This window comes from Rattus rattus, chromosome 2 (genome assembly GCF_011064425.1).
Source record: "Rattus rattus isolate New Zealand chromosome 2, Rrattus_CSIRO_v1, whole genome shotgun sequence".
NCBI lineage: Eukaryota > Metazoa > Chordata > Mammalia > Rodentia > Muridae > Rattus > Rattus rattus.
Genome location: NC_046155.1, coordinates 98112569 through 98119353, shown reverse-complemented (window position 1 = coordinate 98119353; position 6785 = coordinate 98112569).

The window sequence follows — 6785 nt, the reverse complement described above, 5'->3', positions numbered from 1 at the left end:
TCGGCAGGCCGGTGAGAACCCGGAGCCAGGGACTCCTAGTTCTAGTGATAGCAGTGGTGACACTTTACTCTGGGCACGTCACTGGCTCACTGAAGCTCACTCACAGCTGTCCTAAGGGCAGGCACTGTTGTGTGCACGCACGCGCGCGCACACACACACACACACACGCATGCACGAAGAGCCTAAGACATGAAAGTAAACAGTTCACAGATGGTTCTAGAATAGGAACTTAAGTTTGAGGAATCTGGCTCCAGATGTTATGTTCCTGCACAGCCAAAAATAAAAAATAATGAGTTAATATCTTTTCCAGTATTTTCTCAATTTGGCCAGAGAACTGGACACTTTGAGGATCTAATTCTAAGTCTTGTACGCCAAATTACATTCCCAATAAGAAGCATCCAAAGAACATTGGGAATGTTGTCCTGTCTAGCACTACCCTGTGAGACCACACTGGCCAGATGCTGAAGCCGTGGGTTCCCTAAGCCTTCCTGTAATCCTTCGGTAAGTCAGAGTTCCTTGAACTTCTAATGCTGCCCCCACCCATTCTTATAAAAGTACCTGTGCAGGGCTCGTTTAATAAAGTGCTCACCATGCAAGCATAGGAGCCTGAGTTTGGCCTTGAGGGTGCATGTAAAAAGAGGCCAGGCAGCACGGTTGTTATCCCAGTGCTGATGAAGCAGATACAAGATGATTTCTAGCATGCCGCCTGGCCAGCCTAAACACCAGGGCTGGGGAGATGACCAGATGAGTAAAATGCTTGCTGTGTAAAAATCCCCAGAACCCACATAGGAGACATGAATGGTAAAGAACATCCAACCCTTGTGTCGCAGGAACACAAGGCAGAGGCTAGGGTCTTGCTGGCCAGCCAGACTGGCTGAAATAGCAAGCTGCAGGGGCAGCGAAAGGCCTGGCTCAAAAGTCAGGGTGCATAGAAATGGAGGAAGACTTGTGCTGTCAACCACGGGCCTCCACAGGTACATAGACCAACACTCTAGGTCAGCTCCTACCTCTCTGCCTGGGCACACAGGGTGACGATTCGAATTCGGTGACCCACTTAGAGGTTTTTGAAAGTGTTTAATCAGATAACGATACTTGCAGAGAGACCGAGTCACTGCTGTCGGACGGGAGGTTCCAGTGCTGTGGTTACTTCACACCCGCTGTACCCTTTGCTTTATATCTATACAAATATAACCTTGGGTTTGGGTTTTTGTTTTTTCCTGTGTTGGGGCTCAAACTCAGGGCGTTGTACATGTTAGGCAAATGTTCTAACACTGAGCTACATCCCAGCTGTCCAAGCACAGATTTTTATATGCCCCCCTTTTAATAAACATTCCAACTATGTGGACACATTCTTTTCCTGTGTTTCAAGATGGAATTCTCATTATGTTGTCAAGACTCGCCTGAAACTCATGCACTCAAGTGATTCTCCTGCCTCAGCACTGAAGCAGCTGGTACTATATTATGCACATGCCATTGTCTGTGGCTTTTAAACTTTTTACAGTGTAGTTTTCTATAGTTTCTCCCCGTAGGCAAACTAATTTTTAATAACTATAATATCACCTAATGGTTTTAATTTAACTTCCCTTATCAATAGATAATAGATTGGTAGGTGATGTTTCTCTAGTTTTTCACTATCTCAAGAGGAATGCTGTTAAGAGGAGAAAAAAATAGATCCTTTGGTTGTTAGAGTCAAGGGACTTGATTGTTCATAGCTTTGTTCTAATGTGTGAGCTTGAGCAAACCCCACTCCTCTAGGGTAAGTCACCATTAAGAGGTTAGAAAGTATCCCCTTGGGCTGGAGAGATGGCTCAGTGGTTAAGATCACTGACTGCTCTTCCAGAGGTCCTGAGTTCAAATCCCAGCAACCACATGGTGGCTCACAACCATCTGCAATGAGATCTGATGCCCTCTTCTGGTGTGTCTGAAGACAGCTACAATGTACTCATATATAATAAAAAAGTAAATCTTTAAAAATAAAAGTATCCCCTTGAGTTTATGGTCAACATGAAGCATCTCTCATTGTAAAGTGTGTGCATACCATAAGTTTTAAAAAAATAGGTTCCAGTAAATCCACTTAAAGGCTTGGACTGCAGCCAGTTTAAGCAGTTTAGATGTGTTGAAGAAACAGTTAACCAGTAGTAGACAATTGTCAGTCACATAAACCATAAATACTCTTCAGGCCCAGGCTTCTCTGGCACTCTGAGGCTGCAGAGCACCTCTTGAGAACTGGCTGTTGGCCCACTCGTGTGGAATGCTTGCTCACTGCACCTGTTGTGGGTGCTGCTTAGCCGTTTCTGACCTAAGTCTGCAGTGCCCTTTCCTCCTGGAAACTGGTGCCCATCACATCCTCCTGTTTCTCAGCTCTTCACACTTTCCTCAGGTGGACGTAAGTCTTCTCAAGCAGAAAGAATTGCTAAAGAAGGAAAGGTCATTATTTGAAAATTTCTATTGCTAATCTTGCCAGAGTCCTTGTCTGGTGAGTTCAGTAACCTGGAGCAGAGGTGTGGAGTCAGCGAAAGAAAGGACTCTGACCACTTGTCATTCAAGCAAGTGGCCTCGAATATCTCGAGCCACTTTTATTACACAGAATTTCAGAGCATTCAGTTTCAGACTTCCCTTAATCATTATCCAAGAATCTCAACCAGTACTTATGAAAGTTCATTTTAAGTTCCCTTACGTCCTTGTCGTCAGTGATTCCCTTTCCTGTGTGTACGCAGTAAAATATTACAATCCAAATGACTATGTCATAGTAAGCACACCTGAATATTGCCAGCCAAAATGATTTAAGTTGTATTACAGGCCAAGTGATTGTATCTAGCCAGCCACAACTAGTTTGTGCACAGGCCAGCAGCAGACGTACAGTTTCAAAGTAAAAGACAATTAGAACCCAAACAAACTTTTAACAGGAATATAACCTTTGTCTTTTATTACTTTTTAACTCAGTATGCTTACAATGCATTGTAAGTTGTCCTTATGCTCTAATCTGTCTTAGATTTGCAGTATGGTCCTGCTCTATACAACTTTCCTATAAAGAGCTGAGGCTGACAATTAACACTTCTCCCTCAGCTCCTACTGTTCTTTTATTTTTGTACAAGTCCTTACCTAAGGACAAAGATGGCCACTATCCAACATCCATTTCTTTTAAGAGCTCACTAACTAACTTACTAACTTATCCTAGAGTGAACTAACTTGTCCTGAGAATGAACTCTTTAGGCCCTATCTTCTCTGAGTTTCAAACATTCCCTCTCTTCAATGTCTTGGTGAGCTTAGGTCCTCAAAAGAAGTAGTTGACATTGCCAATTCCCCTCCTTTTTCCTCATACATTCCTATCAATTTTGGGACCATCCAATAAGGGATCTTTACAAGTCTTAGTCATGTCTTTACATAAACTTTTGACATCATGGCTCCAAAGGACTGACTCAGCCCTTTTGGTTATCATTCCCACTGGTCCTTGCCAAATGGGAGAGCTCCAAGGGGCCTTGCCTCAAGGAGGTCATTCGCAGAACCTTCATGCTCCTTTCTCAGGAAAGACAACATGGCTACTGCCAAATGTAAGTGGCAGTATTAATGTTTATAATACTCTCACATATATTTCAAAAGCTTTTTTTGCTTTAGAACATCAGGGGATAGAAGAACAAGCAAAGTCTCTCTTTGAGTCAATGAGCCTGTGAAGACCTCTTTATCTGCATTTTGTCTCCTCTATCACTAACCTGACTGTCCCTAAGCCTTGTCCACACAACAGAGTCTGCAGGGAAAACCCCTGTCTTACAGTAATACTGATTTTTTTGTAAGAGTATACCTGTCCTCAATGACCAAGTACTCTGTTATTAAATAGAATAATCTTAGCCTGGCTAAAGATATACATGCTTAGGTCTCCTCTGATGTCTGTACCACTTTAAGAATCAGCAAAATTTATAAACCTGATAATAAAACCGGATGTGGTGGTGCACATCTGAAATCCCAGCACTAGGGAGACAGGAAGATGGCTATGGTTGAGGCCAGCATCGTCTACGTAGCATGTTACAGGTCAGCCAGGGCTACATGATGAGACTCTGTCTCAAAACTCCATGACCTGGTATTCTGGTGGTGTTTGTGACCTCTTTCTCTGAATGTTTTGAATTCCTATGTAATTGCCAGGTGGTAAGGGAGTGTCTGAGTTGTGAGAAATAAGTTAAAGGTGAGGTCTTGGAGAAACAAGAACAACCCAAGCCATAAATCAGTAGTTGAAAAGAAATAAGAACAGGCTAGAAAAAAATAACATAGAAATGAAAAAAAGAAAATCAGTGAAAAGTTAGACAGCACCAAAGTTAGCAATGGAATTGAGAATCCTTAGCATATGCCTTAAAAGTGTATGCGACCTATGTAGACAGACGACCTATCAAAATTAAACCAAGACGAGATGAGCGTTTAAAGAGATCGATAACCAGCAATGAGATGGAAGCAGTAACAAAATTATCTCCCATCTAAAACAGTCCAGTCTCACAATGGGTTCACTACCGAAAGCTTCCAGATACTTAACAATCTAACACCAGCGCTTCTCAGACTGGTCCATAAACTAGGAGAAGAACGCATGCTACCAGACTCCTCCGATGAAGCCAGCATTACTCTGGTCACCCAGGTAAAGACAGCAAAAATTATAACCAATCTCACTGATGGACGTATGCAAAAGTTATTAAAACATTTGCAAAACAGGTTCAAGAACACATCAAAAGGTCATTTACCATCTGAAGTGCTTTAATCCAAAGAGGCTGGAATGGTTCAACATGCAAACCAGTATAAGGATCCAAAGGCAGAAATCACAGCATCATCTAAGTAGATGAACAAAAGGCTTTTGGTAAAATCCAGCATTTTTTCATGATAGAAATCCCAAAGAGACAAGGAGTAGAAGGAATATATCTAAATATAATAATGTCTATATGTAACAAAGCTATATTCACAATTACACTCAATGGGAAACACTGCATTTCCAGTAAAATGAGCAGTAGACACATATGGTCTCTTTCTCTACTCTTAAGCTAGAACAACATGATGAAACAAGGGATACAAATAGGAAAGGAAAAGGTAGATGATAAGATTTCATATACAGAAGAGCTAAAAGAAAACTTAGCCTTCCTATAAACACTTTCTGAAAAGTGGTGGCATACAAAATTACCATATAAAAATTAAAAGCATTATGTGCCTATCAACAACCATGCTAAGAAAGAAAAGAGGAAAGCAATCCCATTCACAGCTGTCCTATCTGACCCTGCCCACACACTCACCTAGCAAAGCCCTTGGGATAAACCTAGCCAAAGAAGTGAAAGACCTTAACAATGAAAACACCAAAACGCTGAAGAAGGAAATTGAAGATCTATGCTTGCAGATTATAACTGAATATTGTCAAATCGTTAGATTAAGAAATCCAAGGATTTGATGTAATCCCCATCAAAATTTAATGCCATTTTCATAGAAAAAGTTACTAAAATTTATGCAGAAACATAGAACACTTTGATCAAAGCAGTCAGTGCTGAACAAAAAAGAAAAAAATGCTGATTCCAAGTTGTACTATGGAGTCATAGTGACCACCCATTACCACACAGATCAGTGGACATGAGAGCCATGTGTTAACTCATGCTACCACAGCTACCTTATTTATAAAAAAAAAAAATGGAGGAAAGTGCATTTTTAACAAATGGTGCTGGTAATATTGCATACCCACATGTAAAAAAAAAAAAAAAGAAGAAGAAGAAGAAAAGAAAAAAGAAACCAGACCCCTTCTCTAGCCCTGTACAAGACCAACTCCAGGTGGACCAAAGACCTCAATGTAAGATCTCAGACTGAGACCTAGAGGGGGAAGTAGAGAAACCAGTCAAGTTGTAGGCACAGGAAAGGCCGTTCTGAATTGAAGCCAGCTACGAAGTAATGCCAACTATTCACAAATGAGAGAGAACTCACCAAACTGTCATTGAAAAGCTGAATAATGAGATCATTACGTGAAGAGACAGCCCAAAGAGTGGAGCAGAATCTTCGCTAGCTATAGTTCCAACAAATTAATATCTACTGAGAACTTTTAAAAACTAAGGAAATGTTCTGGTTTCCTTACTGTTGCTGTGGAAAAAACAACAAACAAACAAAAAAAATGCCCTGACCAAAGGCAACTGAAGGAAGAAAGTTTGTTTCACTGTTTAGGGTATAGTACATCGCAGGGAATCTGGGCAGGGACTTGAAGCCAAACTCACAGGAGTTCTTGAAGGAGGAGTGCTGCTTGCTGGCTGACTCACAGGCTTCGGCTCAGCCAGCTTTCTTGTATAGCCCAGGATCCCCTGTCTAGTGATGTTACTGCCCTGCCCGCAGTAGGCAGGGTCTGCCTACACCAAGTAACAATCCAAACAGTCCTCCGCAGACAAGACCAGACGCTAATTTGATGTATGCAATTCTTCAAACGAAGCTTTCTTTAGACGACTGTAGGCTGTGTGATCTTGACAAAGCTAAGCAGGACAAGAAATCAACCAGCTAATCAATAGAGGAATTATGGATAGCTCTCAGGAGATGAAATACGAAATGACCAATAGACATACAAAAAGACATGTTCACCCTCAGTAGAGATCAGAGAAACTGAAATTGAAAATACCTTGCAACTCCATCTTCTTCTGGTGTCTGTGAGCATGGTCACACAAGGCAAACATATACACACCTGTCCACGTTGTGTACGTGTGTATGTGTGGAATTTCATACCTATACACGCATCATATAATGGTTGCAAAAGGAACCATTATTTATTGTTGGTGTGACTACGCAACTCACTG